Source organism: Anticarsia gemmatalis, chromosome 23 (genome assembly GCF_050436995.1).
Source record: "Anticarsia gemmatalis isolate Benzon Research Colony breed Stoneville strain chromosome 23, ilAntGemm2 primary, whole genome shotgun sequence".
NCBI lineage: Eukaryota > Metazoa > Arthropoda > Insecta > Lepidoptera > Erebidae > Anticarsia > Anticarsia gemmatalis.
The window spans coordinates 3,097,007-3,112,025 of NC_134767.1; positions in this window are offsets into that span (position 1 = coordinate 3,097,007).

Below are 15,019 nucleotides of genomic sequence, written 5' to 3' on the forward strand. Positions count from 1 at the left end.
GTATGTACATACTCATATGTAGGTATTCACCATGGTTTTTAAATCTGATGGGATAGTTAGAGTTATGTATATCAAATATGTTACTTAGATTTTTTTTTAACCTCTGCTGTCCCATTGTTGGGCAAAGGACTCCTCCACCGGTCTCTATCCTCAGGCATAAAATAATTTGAGACTAATAAAAATATTATACGGGATCAACTGAATGCCTAATATAACCTGATCTCCACTCACTATAAATTCACGTATTCGCGTACGGTTTTGAATTTAAAACCTCTTAATTCGATGCTGTATTCAGTAAGTCAGTGAAATATTAATAAACAAAACTTTGTTAGGACTAGAAGGGTAACCTGTTAGGTACACCTGTTACTAAAATATTGACAGCCAACATTAGATGTTAGAGCCTATAAATATTTTGAACAGCCTATAAAAATATTACTTTATACCCGTTGTTAAAGCTTAAACAAGTCAATTATGTCAACTGTACGACAAAAACTTACTATTTTTGATATTATGTTCAGTTGAACTTAGCCATTGGCAAGGCGTAACTATTCTTATCGCAATTATTGACAAGTTGAACCAATTCATGCCTTTTGTAGCACATAAACACTTTACTTTAAAACTCTTAAATTATAAAGACACCTGTACATAGAATGTACTTGCTAATACTGATCTTTTACTGACCAATGAATGGCTACAAAGCTTCAAACAAAAACTACATGATCATTTTATTCTAAACACTACTATAGTTTTTTCAACTAATCAGCAAATTATAATCCCATGAAAAACTGTTACAGGGATGACCCTCTTAAGATAGAACGTTTCAATATAAAAGGTCTTTTGATCGCATCTCAAATAAAACTTAACAAAGACCAAAGTATAACTACCGAAAATAAAAAGCCCCTTTTTATTGTTATTACCATTAATGTGTTACGGAACCCTAAAATACGGTAATGGACTTGTATCTACGGAACCCGGAGTGGTCCGAATACAAATAAGAGTAATTATGTAGCGAAAATTGAAGTTGTAAATTGTGGTGAATTTGTGTTAACTATCTTACAGTTTTTTGGACCGAAAAAGGTTTTTTAAATGACTGCCAAAAACTGGCCCGAGTTGTTCAACAGTAGAATATACTATTGCTTTTAATGAGGTCTCAAGTTTCGTAAGACAACTGTAGCGCGATTTTCTTCGCTGGGTATGCAACTTCTATCAAGTAACGAAAATTAGATATTAGAAATACTTGAAAACAAAAATATTTCAGATTTTCATAAAAAAATATATTTACATCGTAATGCTACAAAATAAAATCCAGTTTTAGACGTATGGTTTTAACAAAAAGTTACGTTCAATCCTTTACTAGATACACGGTAAACCCCGAAAGCCATGAAAAACAATGACATTTGATCTTACCGTATTAAGTACACTTAAGCTTCTTAATCAAACTTTACAACCAGTAAAACCGAAAGCCGAGTTAGTTTTGCAAGCAAAAAAGGCTGCAAGAAATGCTACAAACATAGATACAGAGCAAAATATTTCTTTTTTATTTTCTTGCACGTTCTACAGTCGGTACTATCGAGAATCGAGAGTTTAAAATTAGTTTAGAGTATCGCGTATTTGACATTTCAAGTACTGTAAAAATAGTTCCTACGGCACCCGTTATTGACGCTAACCGGCTTTTTGTCTATGCTATTAATAGCTGAATTTCAACAGTCGATAGTAGTAGGAGATCACCCCTTAAGTTAAGTTAATTATCTATTTTCTTATACTAAACTACAGGTAGTTCAAAGTCGTGTGCTATCTGTATATTATTATATTATTGCGCCTCTAGATCACATTACTTATTGCGTTATAAATAGCAATGGCAGTGAAAAGGAGCGTTGTTGACATTTGCCTCCTACGCTATCTACGATCGAAGGCTCATATTTAAGGCAAGACGCTGATGACTCTTTCGAAACTACGAGTATGTGTGAAATCATTTCTGTAGCAATTCTCTACAATCGGTACTAATGAGAATTTTACATTTAAATGTACTAAATAATTAATCCTTACGGCACTCGTTAGGAGCGCTGATCTGGTTTTCACACCCTTTTTTTTCGATTATTATTACTTAAAAAATATGTTTATTACCAATTTGAATTAAGTTAAACCGTATTTTCGAGTATCGAGACTGACATAACTTTAAAATGTACTGCAAAAATAGTTCTAAAACACTCGCTTGTGGCGCTGAACCGATTGTCATACTTCTGAATAGATAACCGATCGTCAATAGTGGTTAAAATCGCGGAACAGATTTTAATACTTAAAATTTTTCGATAATCGATAGTATTACCAGTTAATAGCCAAGTTAAGACATCATTTACGTCTGTACTTAGCTTGTAGTAGATTTATTTTACTCAAAAAATATATTATCCAATTTAACTTAACTAAACAGATGTCTAATACTCTAAAGTAAACATAAAATACCAGTAAATCGTGTAACGTAACATCAGCAAAACATTTGGCCTACGGACATACTGACCAAAACAATTTGACTGAATGCCCGTTGTGGTTTGACCTTCGTGTGTGATAAATGGATTCCGGATAGATTGATTTACTATGTTCGCGATTAATTGTTGTAGTCGCTTTGAATCTTAATCTAGGATTCTTATGTATGTGTGTGTTAGGTGTACACACGAAATATATATGTTACTGTAAAAGCCCGAACTGTGGTAAATCCTAAGATTTTCCGGTAAAACCTAAGATTTACCAACTCTCAATGGTAAAAGTCCGAACAAGCCAGAGTTTAAAAACTATGTTACGATATATAAAAAAATCCTCCTTCATAACTATGTTTATAACTATTTCACGGTATAATTATATACTGTGACATAGTTATAAAGAAGGAGTTTTGGGCATAGCGACATGGGTAGGTTAGGTTAGAAGGCTAAGGTGGGAGCGAGCGAAGCGAAGCTCCCACCTTAGCCTTCGTGGTTATTTTTTTTTAACCACCCAGAAGGAGGAGCCCCGCGAAGCGGGGCTCCGGCGACATCTCGATATCATCAAGTGAATATAGGTAAAAGTTCGAAATAAAAGCATTGTTCGGACTTTTACCATTGCGAGTTGGTAAATCTTAGGTTATACCGGAAAATCTTAGGATTTACCACCGTTCGGGCTTTTACAGTAACATATATAAACAGACACTAAGCATAATTTATTATACATAAGTAACTAAATAATTATTAAGTCTATTGTACGAATTGTAGAAAAAAACGCGTTGGATTGAGAACCTCCTCCTTTTTTGAAGTCGGTTAATGAGTAAATTATGTCATAGGTCCGATTCATGTAGCGCAATTCTGTATAATCTGTACTGTCGAGAGATTGACCTTTAAAATGTACTGCCAAAATAGTTGTTACATAGTACGGTACGGTAGAGGCTCTATATAGCTGATTTTCGTGTAAAATTTCTCGATAGCTAGCTGGTTGTTGGTAGTCGACAGTAGTCGAGCTACTGAACACACAATAAATAATTAACTATGTATTTTGTATGAACCATTTTAATAAGTTTGTAAGCTGTAGAACGAATGGACACGTTTTACCACACATTATGTTTTTTCTTGCTATACTTTCCGTAGATAGGTATACTGAACCTAATGTAACACTGAGTATTTTCATTCGGTCAAAAAGGTTTTAGAATTTTTCATAACATAACACAATATCCACAATATTTTGTCATACATTATTCATGTATGCATATCACATGGCAATGAACTTTGACCAGTATAAAGGCTCAGTTGGTCAACGACTTATTCAAAGGACATCTTAAATTCTAAAGAGTTGATACGCTAGTAAGCTAGAGACTTTGTATGCAGATCCATTTCCACGATTAGATTATAATTCATAACTTATGCTTATAGCCACGGCTCTGTCCACGTGGTTCTGTTTGGTTTTAAATATCACAATGTGCCCCGGGACTTAATTTCTTCAACAATCTACTCGCTAAATCTGACGACTACCGTGGCACAGTTGTTAAAGTGATCGCCATGCTACTACCATTGTGTCAGAAGGTCGTGGATTCGATCCCCACACGGAACAATTAATTGTTTATATATTTGTAAAAGTCCCCACGACAGTAGGGCAATTCTTAGTCCGGGAGTTATCTTTTAAAAAAACAATCTTATGATGACAACCGGTACAGCAGTTAAGTTATGATTAGTTATGAAAGTTTAAAAGATATGTCTTCTGATGTATAATTTAAAACAATCAATACTGTTTGCTGTGTTTAATTATGCACTATTATAAAATCTAAAAGAGTTTAAGTGCTAATAAATATACACACAATAAGAAAAAGCCCTAGCCCAAACGGAAATAGACTACGCAAAACGGCCAGAAAATAGGCGGTGAAGTTTAAAGGAGAAAAGTGTAAAAAATAAATTTCTTTATAGAGTGTTTTCCAGTAAATTAATTTCCCATTTAGAATCGCAAAGGAGCGTTTTTCAAACATCTCAATTGGGAGTTTAATGTGCTACGATTCCGAACTTTTTTACTACCATAATCTGACTTATAAAAGTCAGAATTACACAATTAACTTTCACCTATATAAATGGAGGCGCCCAGAGCCAGTTGCGCTCACTGGTCGGTAAACGATCTGCGAGTTAAGTAAACTTTGGCGCGGTAATTTCATAGATGGGTGACCGCCTAGTGGTATATGAACTGGGCGTCTCCGTGCTTCGGAGGGCACGTGAAAAGTCGGACCCGGTTGTTGTCAATTAGGTTAACAAGTCAAGTCAAGCCACATCAAAGGCCTTCGGGCGGCTTGAAAAACTTTGACACTAGGTGTATTATTAACCATACAATAAGTAGAAGACCTATATAAATTTGTCTTTTATCGTTTTATTCATCCCTCGAGGCGAACAGTAATAATTAGAAAGGTTGGCTAGAACGCAAAGATTAACTGCTTTATAATTCGCGTGAAGTATTTTTGAAATACGTGGGTAGATGAAAAAGTTCTGAATAGGTTTGTAACATACTGGAGTTTTTTTCAAAGCGTGCTTTCTGTTTGAGAAGCGAAAACTGTTCTGACTATGACGGTTTGAAATGATACTCGAAACAACAAGTACTTCGGCATAAATGTTATTACTTTATATGTTCTGCGAATGGAAGAGACTTTTAAGTAATACTCTGTACATTTTACAAATAAATTGAAGTAGTTTTTGGTACATAATTTCAGGGAATTCAGTGTAATCTCTTTTAAATGACAACGAGAAAAGTGAGGTAAGTATGTGTAGTCAGAATTCTGAAATGACTTGTTTACTGTTGTCCACAAAGTTTTAAGTAGAAGTCCAACAAAAAGTATTTTACTGTTTATATATTTATAATATGTAGAAGGCAAGCTCATTGCCAATACCGGGCTACTATTTCAACACGAAAAACCCAATAGCTCTTTGACCAACTCAAGGATTTAATTCACGACTTCTTGACTAAAATACACGGTTCGCGTGACCCATCCTTTCTGCATGGTATATTTTATTGCATTTTGAATTGCATGTATTACATGTTTCTTAAATTGCATTGCAATTTATACAAAATATTACACCGTATGCGCATTATTAGATACATTATAAGTTACACTGCAACTCAACATTTCGTAAATCTGTATTTCCGTACGCACCATTAACTTCCCATGCTATCTTGTATCACACAGCTCCACGCCATAATTTTTCCTCTCGAAAGGCGTTAGATTTTAACTAAATGACTTCACGTTGTTCTCCCTACATTATGTGTTGAACAGCCATTATTTGCGGTGTTCACTGTTCGTACAAAAGGTGTTGACGCGCACACATTGTTGTGGTAATCAGTTTCCAAAGTGTAATTCTTTTGGGAGGCGTTTTAATTTTGTTTATAGGTTTCGTTTGGTGTGTGTTTAATACTGAGTATTTTAAACGCCTGTGTGTGTCTATCGATGTGTAAACATTTATTTGACGAAATTAATGTTGTATATAAAAAAAATACTTCACTATGTTAAACTCAAAGCCTACCACTCCCTTTAGAGTATTAGAGTAAAACCCTTGCCCAGCAGTGAGACAGTAATAGGCAAAAAATATAACTTTGTAAAAGTAAAAGACATCCTATCTGTATATCGTTACGAAATTTAACAACAGTAAGAGAAGAAGAGACAATAAAAATATTATCACAAAGGTGTGTTTTTCATAATTCAATACGTAAAAAGCCCAAAACAGGATATTAAAACCAAGCTGCTTGCTCCTTACCAAATGAGACCAATGTCTAATACGAGATTTTACTTTTTTACAAACTTTCAATATAGTAAAAGCGTTCGCAACTACAAAAGCGCACATACTACCACTTCCGTGAACATTAAAATTGTAATCCCGAAAATGGCTTACTAAGTGAATGAGTATGTGCGCCGTCCTTGTACAAAGTTAGAACATGATTTATTAGGGGTCCCTTACGGACACATCCGGTTTGGACCTCATAGCCTGGAGGCAGTTGGGAACAATGTACTCCAAGCCATTGTTGTAGTGGAATAAAGTCGATTGTGCTGGTTTAAAGTAGTTTTTAAAATGTAATCATGTAAGTGACATTTATTTTCTAAAGCAATAAAAAACGAAAATGTGATTATTGTGTTCTTGTAGCACGATTCAGCACGAATCACAACAAAATTGATTTTTCAGAGTTACGAATGTTACGATTACTCATGACGAGTGTCATTTTTTACTTAAAAACCCAATCAGGAAAACTTTTATAACATACAAAAAACGACACAAATTCAAGTAGACAAAAATAAGTGCTATATAAAATTTCGTGTTTAAATTAACCCACCACTCCCTTTTGCAAAAGAAGTCAAACTATCTTAATTAAAATGGGTAACGCCCACGACCGTTATGAGTCATAATTTTAATAATTTCATAACCAATACTCATCAGTAGATAAAGTATTTGCATTAATATCTCCGATTCAGTCCATTCACAGGTCAGCAAGTCCATTCAAATTCCGCGTCAATTTTTATTAAGCCTTACTTTACCCAGAAATATCTATAAAGCTTAATGTTCAGATATTGAATACGTATAAAATGACGTCATTCAATTTGGAAAAAAAGGGAATTTCCAACCGCGAAACGTTGTTGAAATGGTGACAAATTAAATTATCGCTGAAGCGTACTGTTGTTAATACAATTTGATGGTCCCAAAAATAGCTTTGTGTTTGCGTGTGTGCCGATACGGTTAGGTGATTGTTTGAATTGCGTCGCTTGAAAATTGTTAGAGCGGCCAATTTTAGTTCCAACGCGAGCTTAAATGTACGACTTTATGTAGCTGTGTAGGATATCTATTGCCTTATTTGGGTGTTGTTACCTTTATTGTCATTTTATCAGTTACAATTTACATAAGATCATTGCAGCCATTACGTAACTAAAAATGTTATAAAACCAGCCAGATTTTTTGTAAAATACATTCATTCTGGATTGTTATTTTGTTGGATATCATCTTTAATAAATGACATAAGGATTAAAATCACGCCCAAAGCCAAGATCAAAGTGACATACTTTCCAAGATCGATTTTTTATTAACATGGCGTAAAAATTGTTGATCATGACCGTTCTAAACAAGATTTACTTTGGGTACTTATTTATAAATGACTTAACACTTTAAATAACAAATGATAATAATTTATGAAGTGTGCACCGCACGTAAGACGCACTAAAAAAGCCCCAATAAGACGCGAAAGTTTTAATTTATTTAGATTTAGTTTAGAAAAGTCAATGAATTCATTGTTGGTGCCGGAAAATAATGATCTACAGTCACATTAATTCCTAGGTACTAAACATTCAAAATACTCTCCATAAAATTCATAAAACAAAAAACAGCAACGCAAATTTCATCCAAAATCGATCGACCTTCGACACAAGCACTTACGAAAAACATTACCAACTCCTTATTGTCTTATACTGCGAAACAAAGCCTTCTTATACATTTTTTGTAGGAAGATTCCGTTGAATTTTCAAGGCTCTAAAATAAAAGAGATTAAGGGCTAAGTTTCCATCGGCCGGGATCATTCTGGGCTCGCTAGTCGTTCCAACGATGCGTTCAAGTGCCCGTTCTGTTGCGACCCATCAATTTTTACGTTTATAATAGTGATAAAAATATATTCAGGACTGCTATGGTATAAGTGAAAAAATCTCGAGTGAAAATAGTTTCTGTTTATTCTGTTTTTTTAGGACGTGCCCGGTTAATCAGTTATTTTGAAGGTTACGTCACATGTTATTATAGAGAGTAGCATGGATGGAAAAAATGGGCATGTTTAAGGTCAATAACACTATTTGAAATGCTACAATTTTATTCATAGCGCTATTTAGTACCAAGAACTAGAAACTGAACTCGCCGTCGTAGTTTTATTTCTATAATCAAATTAACCCAAAATTTTCCTAAAGTAACCTCATTTTACGGTATTTTGTAAATAAACCAATGTTTTATGATAGTAGCATGGTCACCAAGGAAGGAAGGGAAGGTCCAAACGGAGATGGCGGGACGACATAGATGCGTTCCTAGAAGATTGGCCGGAAGCAGCAAGCGACCGAGGGGACTGGAAGCCTAGGGGAGAGGCCTTTGCTCAGCAGTGGGACACAGAAATAGGCTAGATAAAAAAAAAACAAGGTCACCATCTTAGAATGCTTCTACGAGCTTCTCAGAATTGGTATACAACCGCATGTCACCAAGTAGGGTGAAAGTGCATCATAACAAGAGCCCAGAATTTGATAACGTAGCAGGCTTTTGGCAACAGATTAACACCTGTTAAGTATATTTCAACATTATAAATGGTAAAAACATGCTGCATTTCGTACACGACCAACTTGCGTACACAAAAAGCAGTTAAACAAACAAGCTAACATCTTTAGTTCTGTGTAATGTTATTATTATAAAATGACATTAAAGAAAGAAAGAGATGATACTATATTAACTATAGCACTATCCTTATTTCTTGGTATTTTGTCAATGACCTTTGTTAGTAAACAGGACAGATTCTTAGTATTACAGCTAACGGGGAAATGTCTTTGTTTTAAAAGTTCTTTATAAAATATTTACAACGGTCACTTTACAATTTACATAAAAATTATTTTAAATTATATTATTTATGTACTTGGAATAATGATAAACGGTACCGGGAATCAACAATATTGAAAAGTAATTGTCATTGTTGTAAATATCAGAAAATCATTGCTTATATTTAAATACTGGCTGTCTTGGCAAAAATGGCACTGTAGACAAATTATCTGAACCTGAAAAACTCTATTTTTGTTACCAACTGTACTTTATGCAAACCTTTCATAGATATTTACATTTATGAAAGATTTTCTCTGAAACGTAGTTTCATTGGAATTCTATTCATTTCAATAGTTAATAGCACATTCGTTTGTAAATTAATTGAAAGGAGAACTTATCAAATTAATGGAATTAGTGCAAAACATTTTCTTTGAAATAGCTAAACGAGAAAATTAAATGTTATAGTTAGTAATAGGAAAATAGAGATTAAGTAAAATAGATTTATCAATAGAATATATGCTCAATTTATTATTTGTATGCTTTTAGTAATCATATTTCCCTGTTACTATAAAAAAATTACAGTCTAAGATATCTACTATTAATAACATCAACCAGAAAGTGTCGTCACTCGTCAAGGACGAAATTATTATTTTAGGGAACTGTACCCAGAGTTTAAAAAGGACCCTATTATTTTTACTCCATGTCTGTCTGTCACAAGGCATCACCATGTATCTCATGAACCGTTATAATTACACAGATTTTTTTTTACAGATGATGATTTAAATACATGAGAACTAAAATAAAATAAAAAAATATATTTCAGAAGGCTTCCATACAGCAAACGTGATGTTTTCTCCTTAAAAATAAACGGAATCTGCGCGAGTCCAACTCACACTTGACCGGTTTTTTATTTCCAAATAGGCAGAAAAGGCCTTTTAAAACATATTTTTGGGAATAATTCAGAATAATCACTTGATGTCCATTCAACAGATATCTCGCTGCATTATTTTAAACCAGTTCTTTGTATGAAAACCTCAAACGATTTCCATAAATACTCTCTTTCAGTATTCAACGCTCAGAAGGATTAATGTTTTCAACAATCTCATACATAACTGTACGCATTTGCACCTCATTATTTTAAATTTTATGAGCTCATATAATGTATGAGTTTTGCTTTTGGGAAGTATGCTATGTAGGTATATGTAGGTAAAAGACGGATTTATTAAAAGTTTACTTTTGGTGTGGTCGCTTCGACACTGGTTCAAATCCTTGGTGTTATTTTTGCTACTACCTAAGTAAAGTACGTATCAGTTAACATTTTGTTTCTGATACCACAATAAGTCGCTCATAACTAGCAAGTGATTGATTTTTAAAATGTTTCGAAAGAAATATATCTCTACCACTATCATCTTTCGCCAACCGGCTGGTTTTAAGTTTTAGGACCTTATTTATGAATATTTGCTACTGCTACCAACATGCCACTAGCGGATGCCGTAGGAACTATTTTTGCTCTCGATACTCGATAGTACAGACTGTAGGGAATCACGCTACAAATTAGTTGTTGATACAAAGTTCTTCATCAGCTACTCTCTTAATTTCTTGACGATTGTCGATACTGGTAAAATAACGCTCCTTAGTACAAATAATATAAATCGTCATATTCTGCTACATTTTTATCTACAGGATCCCCGATCTAAATCATTTGCGATTGAAATGATGTGTCGCTGGAACGAATGAGTTCTTGAGTCGAGACCACTTATCGACAAACATAGGACGCGATGTCAGATTTGCTACGTCCGCGTTGTTTAAAGAACAGATTTTGTCACCGTCAAATTGATTATCTGATCAGATTTTGATGTTGGTGATAGATTTTGATATTAGCTAATAACGCTATGTCAAAAATCGTACAATTATTCATCAGGCTTAACTTATTTAATGATTAAAAAATACGTCCTAAAAAAAGACCATTACAAATAACCATCCGCCCTCCTACATTTAATTCTAATAAATTCATAGTCGTATATTAAAAAATACTGATATTCGGCCTTTCAATTTAGATCAGACTTTTTCTCAATCATAGCCCGTAGTTTAATAACTTACTCAGCATATTCTAATAAGCCCGCCCTTAGTTGCATGAGACTAACATAGTAAATCTAAAACTTGAGTGTATTTTGTAATCTTCTGCCTACACTCGGATATAATAGGCATAATATCGTAAATAGAAAAATAATCATTACATTTTTTTAAATCAAAATATTACCTACATTTCCACCGTTATCTGCGATCCAACTAGCCTGATAAAGACGCAGCCTCACGCGAACAATTCAACTAAAACTGAGGAGGAATGACGTCGATAAATTGTCTTAGAACTCGCCACAAACTTAATCAGAAGCCACTTTGCACTTCCTTCAGCTAGAAGGGAAAATAGGAAAAAATAACAGACTGCTACTACAGGTTTTTCTTTCGAGATAAAGAGGTTTTTTGAATGGGATTAAGGTTAGTTCGTAGGAGTGAGTAAGTTTGATTGTGATATGTATGTTTTGTTCGTACTGGTTTAATCGAAACCTTTGTGTGCATATAAAATTTAATTGAAATTGCGTATAATAGTAATCTTTTCGTTGCTTTGTACTAAAATTGTTCGTCAGTTATATTTTATCATTCAAAATAATATAAGGTATTAGCTAATCAATGCGACTTCGCTTGCGCTACATTTCGTTGCCTATAATTTTTTTGTTTTACACCGGAAATTTGCTACCGGCTTACTTTCCCAAAATGTTGAATCAGTTTTGTGGGTTTGGCTTTGTTATTAGCACAGAAAGACATTGGTTGTGTAATTTTTTACATTCAGAAATGAATAACAAAACACTAACGCTACTTAGGTATAAAGAAACCTAAATGAAAAAAAAAACTAAGTTCATTGACCTGCCACTGGAAATAGCACTGAGCAATTAGTACAATGGTCTAGATATAATAATAATATAATAGTTATTGAATACGACCGGTGTTAATGACAGCTTTGCGAAGGTACATTTCATTGCAATTGAGTGTGAATGAGCTCTCGTTGAGTTTCATATTAATTATATTAGAGCTGCCATTTAGTTATTTAGAAATAATTGATATTGCTTCATTATTTAATGAATAGCTGATGTCACGGGAAATTTTATACGCAACTGTACGTTTGGCGCAGTGGTTAACGTGGTTGCCTCGTCTCAATTATCGTAGTTTGGAATCAGATGACCGTGAGTTGTCCAATGATAATTGTTTCTTTATAAATACTTACCTTTTTAATAAAAGACAAGTTATAGCCATGTTTATACAGTAATTGCACTAAATATACTGTCCACAGCATAAGACTTCCTCCAATAAGTTATTGTTTTCAAAAACATAAACATAACTTGTGTAAAAATGTATCGAATTAAGTGAAACCATTTTCGTACAATAACACTACAGCTTCAATCTGAGCATACATTTTTGACCATTAATAGTAAAACTACTAAAGAATTAGAATTTAATTGCAAAGCTAAATTAGCTATCAATCGCAAACTTAAATCAAACACATAAAAAAAAATTTGGATAAAAATATGCTTGAAATGCATCTGCATTCAACTTGTATAACTATCTGCATCTCTTTCTAACGTAGTCAAAAGCCACGTGATAGAAGAGGATGCCGATAGCAATATAACTCCCAATAAATCCCGTTCAAGTAAGAGGCCACTGGAAAATAACGACCGGGTAAATTCTCAGTGAGATGGGTTAAGGTTGAAGACATACGGCCAATCAGTTTGTCATACTGTTGAGAGTATTAATCAAATGAATTTTGGACTCTTTACCTACCTTTTTACTATACAAATATAGCAAAAAAATAATTATTTGTTACAGAAAAGTAGTAGTAGTAACCCGTAGCAAATTGTTTTCTCCTCAGCCAGTAATCGAACCCGGGAAATTGTGATAGAAACATTTATTATGACCCCCATAATGGAAATTCATCACATAAAATCTCATCTTTAGAATAAACTGGGGTGTTTTAAAGAATTTATTCATCTGGTGTATCTAAATTAAAACGCTATTAATTTTAATCTCGACTGATATTAAAAAAACTCTACTAAATCATACCTATACAATCTTCCACAAAATGCGTTGTACAAAAACATTTCAAATCCAAACAATATTCTGTACAATATACTACACGAACTGAACAACCATATTTCACGTCACTAACTCATCCAAGTTTTGGCTTGCACCTGTTACCTAAGGTTCCCCAATGTGGATTTTTTCCACGCCAACAGCTTTCATACGGAACTGACCTTATTTGGAAGATAAACCTATCGGGGAGTAAATAATTTTGCTATTTTATCGTATGCTGGTAACCTTTTTGGGAGTGTATTACTTAATTTAGTATCACTACTAATATAATATTTTTAGCCGTACGACTCAATATTTTCTTTTGATACTTGTATGTATAAGGGGTTGGGGACTTTGCATACCTTCTATAACTCTATTTCAATAATTCTCTTCTTTCAATAAGATGTCTTCCTTCACCGTTAGAACAAGCGATCATTATTTCTAATCCATACTAATATTATAAATGCGAAAGTAACTCTGTCTGTCTGTCTGTCTGCTACTCAATCACGCCTAAACTACTGAACCAATTTGCATGAAATTTGGTATGGAGATATTTTGATACCCGAAAAAGGACATAGGCTATATATCATCACGCTACGATGAAAAGGAGCAGAGTACCAGTAAAAAATGTTGCAAAAACGGGGAAAAATTTTACCCATTCTCTCTTATTGGACGCAAGCGAAGTTGCGCGGGTCAGCTAGTACACAAATAACTTCGAAAAGTCATTGTCAAGTGTTGCCTCGGGTTCGAATCTGCAACCACTAGCGTGGGAGGTATCAACTTATACCACTCGGCTACCGCTTCATATTTAGTTCTAGATTTTTTACTATGTCAACTGCTTCTACAGCAATGAATCTAGTATCACAACTAGTTGTACAAACAACAAACACAAAGTACTACCAGAATGTAGAATTCGCAGATCGGACAAATATTGATTCCGTGTGGAGATCAAAACCATGACCCACGCACAAAGTAGTAGCGATGGACGCCGCGGGCTAAACTACGAAACGTCTGAAATACCAAGCTATAGTGACTAGAATATCGTAGGTTGTTTATGGGAACTGAGACGAGACTACAAAATTACGTACTGTAAAAAGTAGTCAGGATTAACCTCAAGAAATACAAGTAGGAAATCCTTCATTGCGAGCGAAAGCGCTGATAGAATCCCGTCTTATTAAGCAATTCAAACTCATAAAGCAGTCAGATTTCAGTTAAATTATATAGAAATGTAATCTAGATCCGTGAAAGCATTTTCAGAAGCTCTAAATGGCAGGAAATATTCTATTGCTTTTCAGTCGATTAACTCGCTCAATATGTATTATCTTAAGTTATATCCAACCTGCTTTCTTTGATGTTTTTGTTATTATTTGTTACATAACATATTGGAATAGGAAACCGAATTATGTAACAAATTTTAAACTACGCAATGTTATTCTGCAATTCAAAATGGAATTTAAAATTGCAATATTAATATACTAAATATATCATGCCTTTTTACCTGTAGGCAGAAGTGTATGAAATAAACCCTCGTTTCGCCATTTACAACGTCAGTTCTATATTATAAGGGGCAGCCGTAATATTATCTATCTATAAAAACCAACTATCTAAGACTTTATAAGTAGTCTCCAAAAATAAACAATGGCCAGAACTCAAATATAAATTATTTTGTGGAAGCAGTATGACAATAAACGACACAAACGTAGCACGTACTTGGCTTTTGAATTCCCAATATAGTAATAACGTTCTTTCGTTCAAAGTCGACAAAAATAGCACCTTCATAAAAACACCAAAAAATCCGCAATAATCTCAAAAATGTTTCAATATACAAATCTCAAAATACGGCAATATCAATCATCACAAGTCGGTAT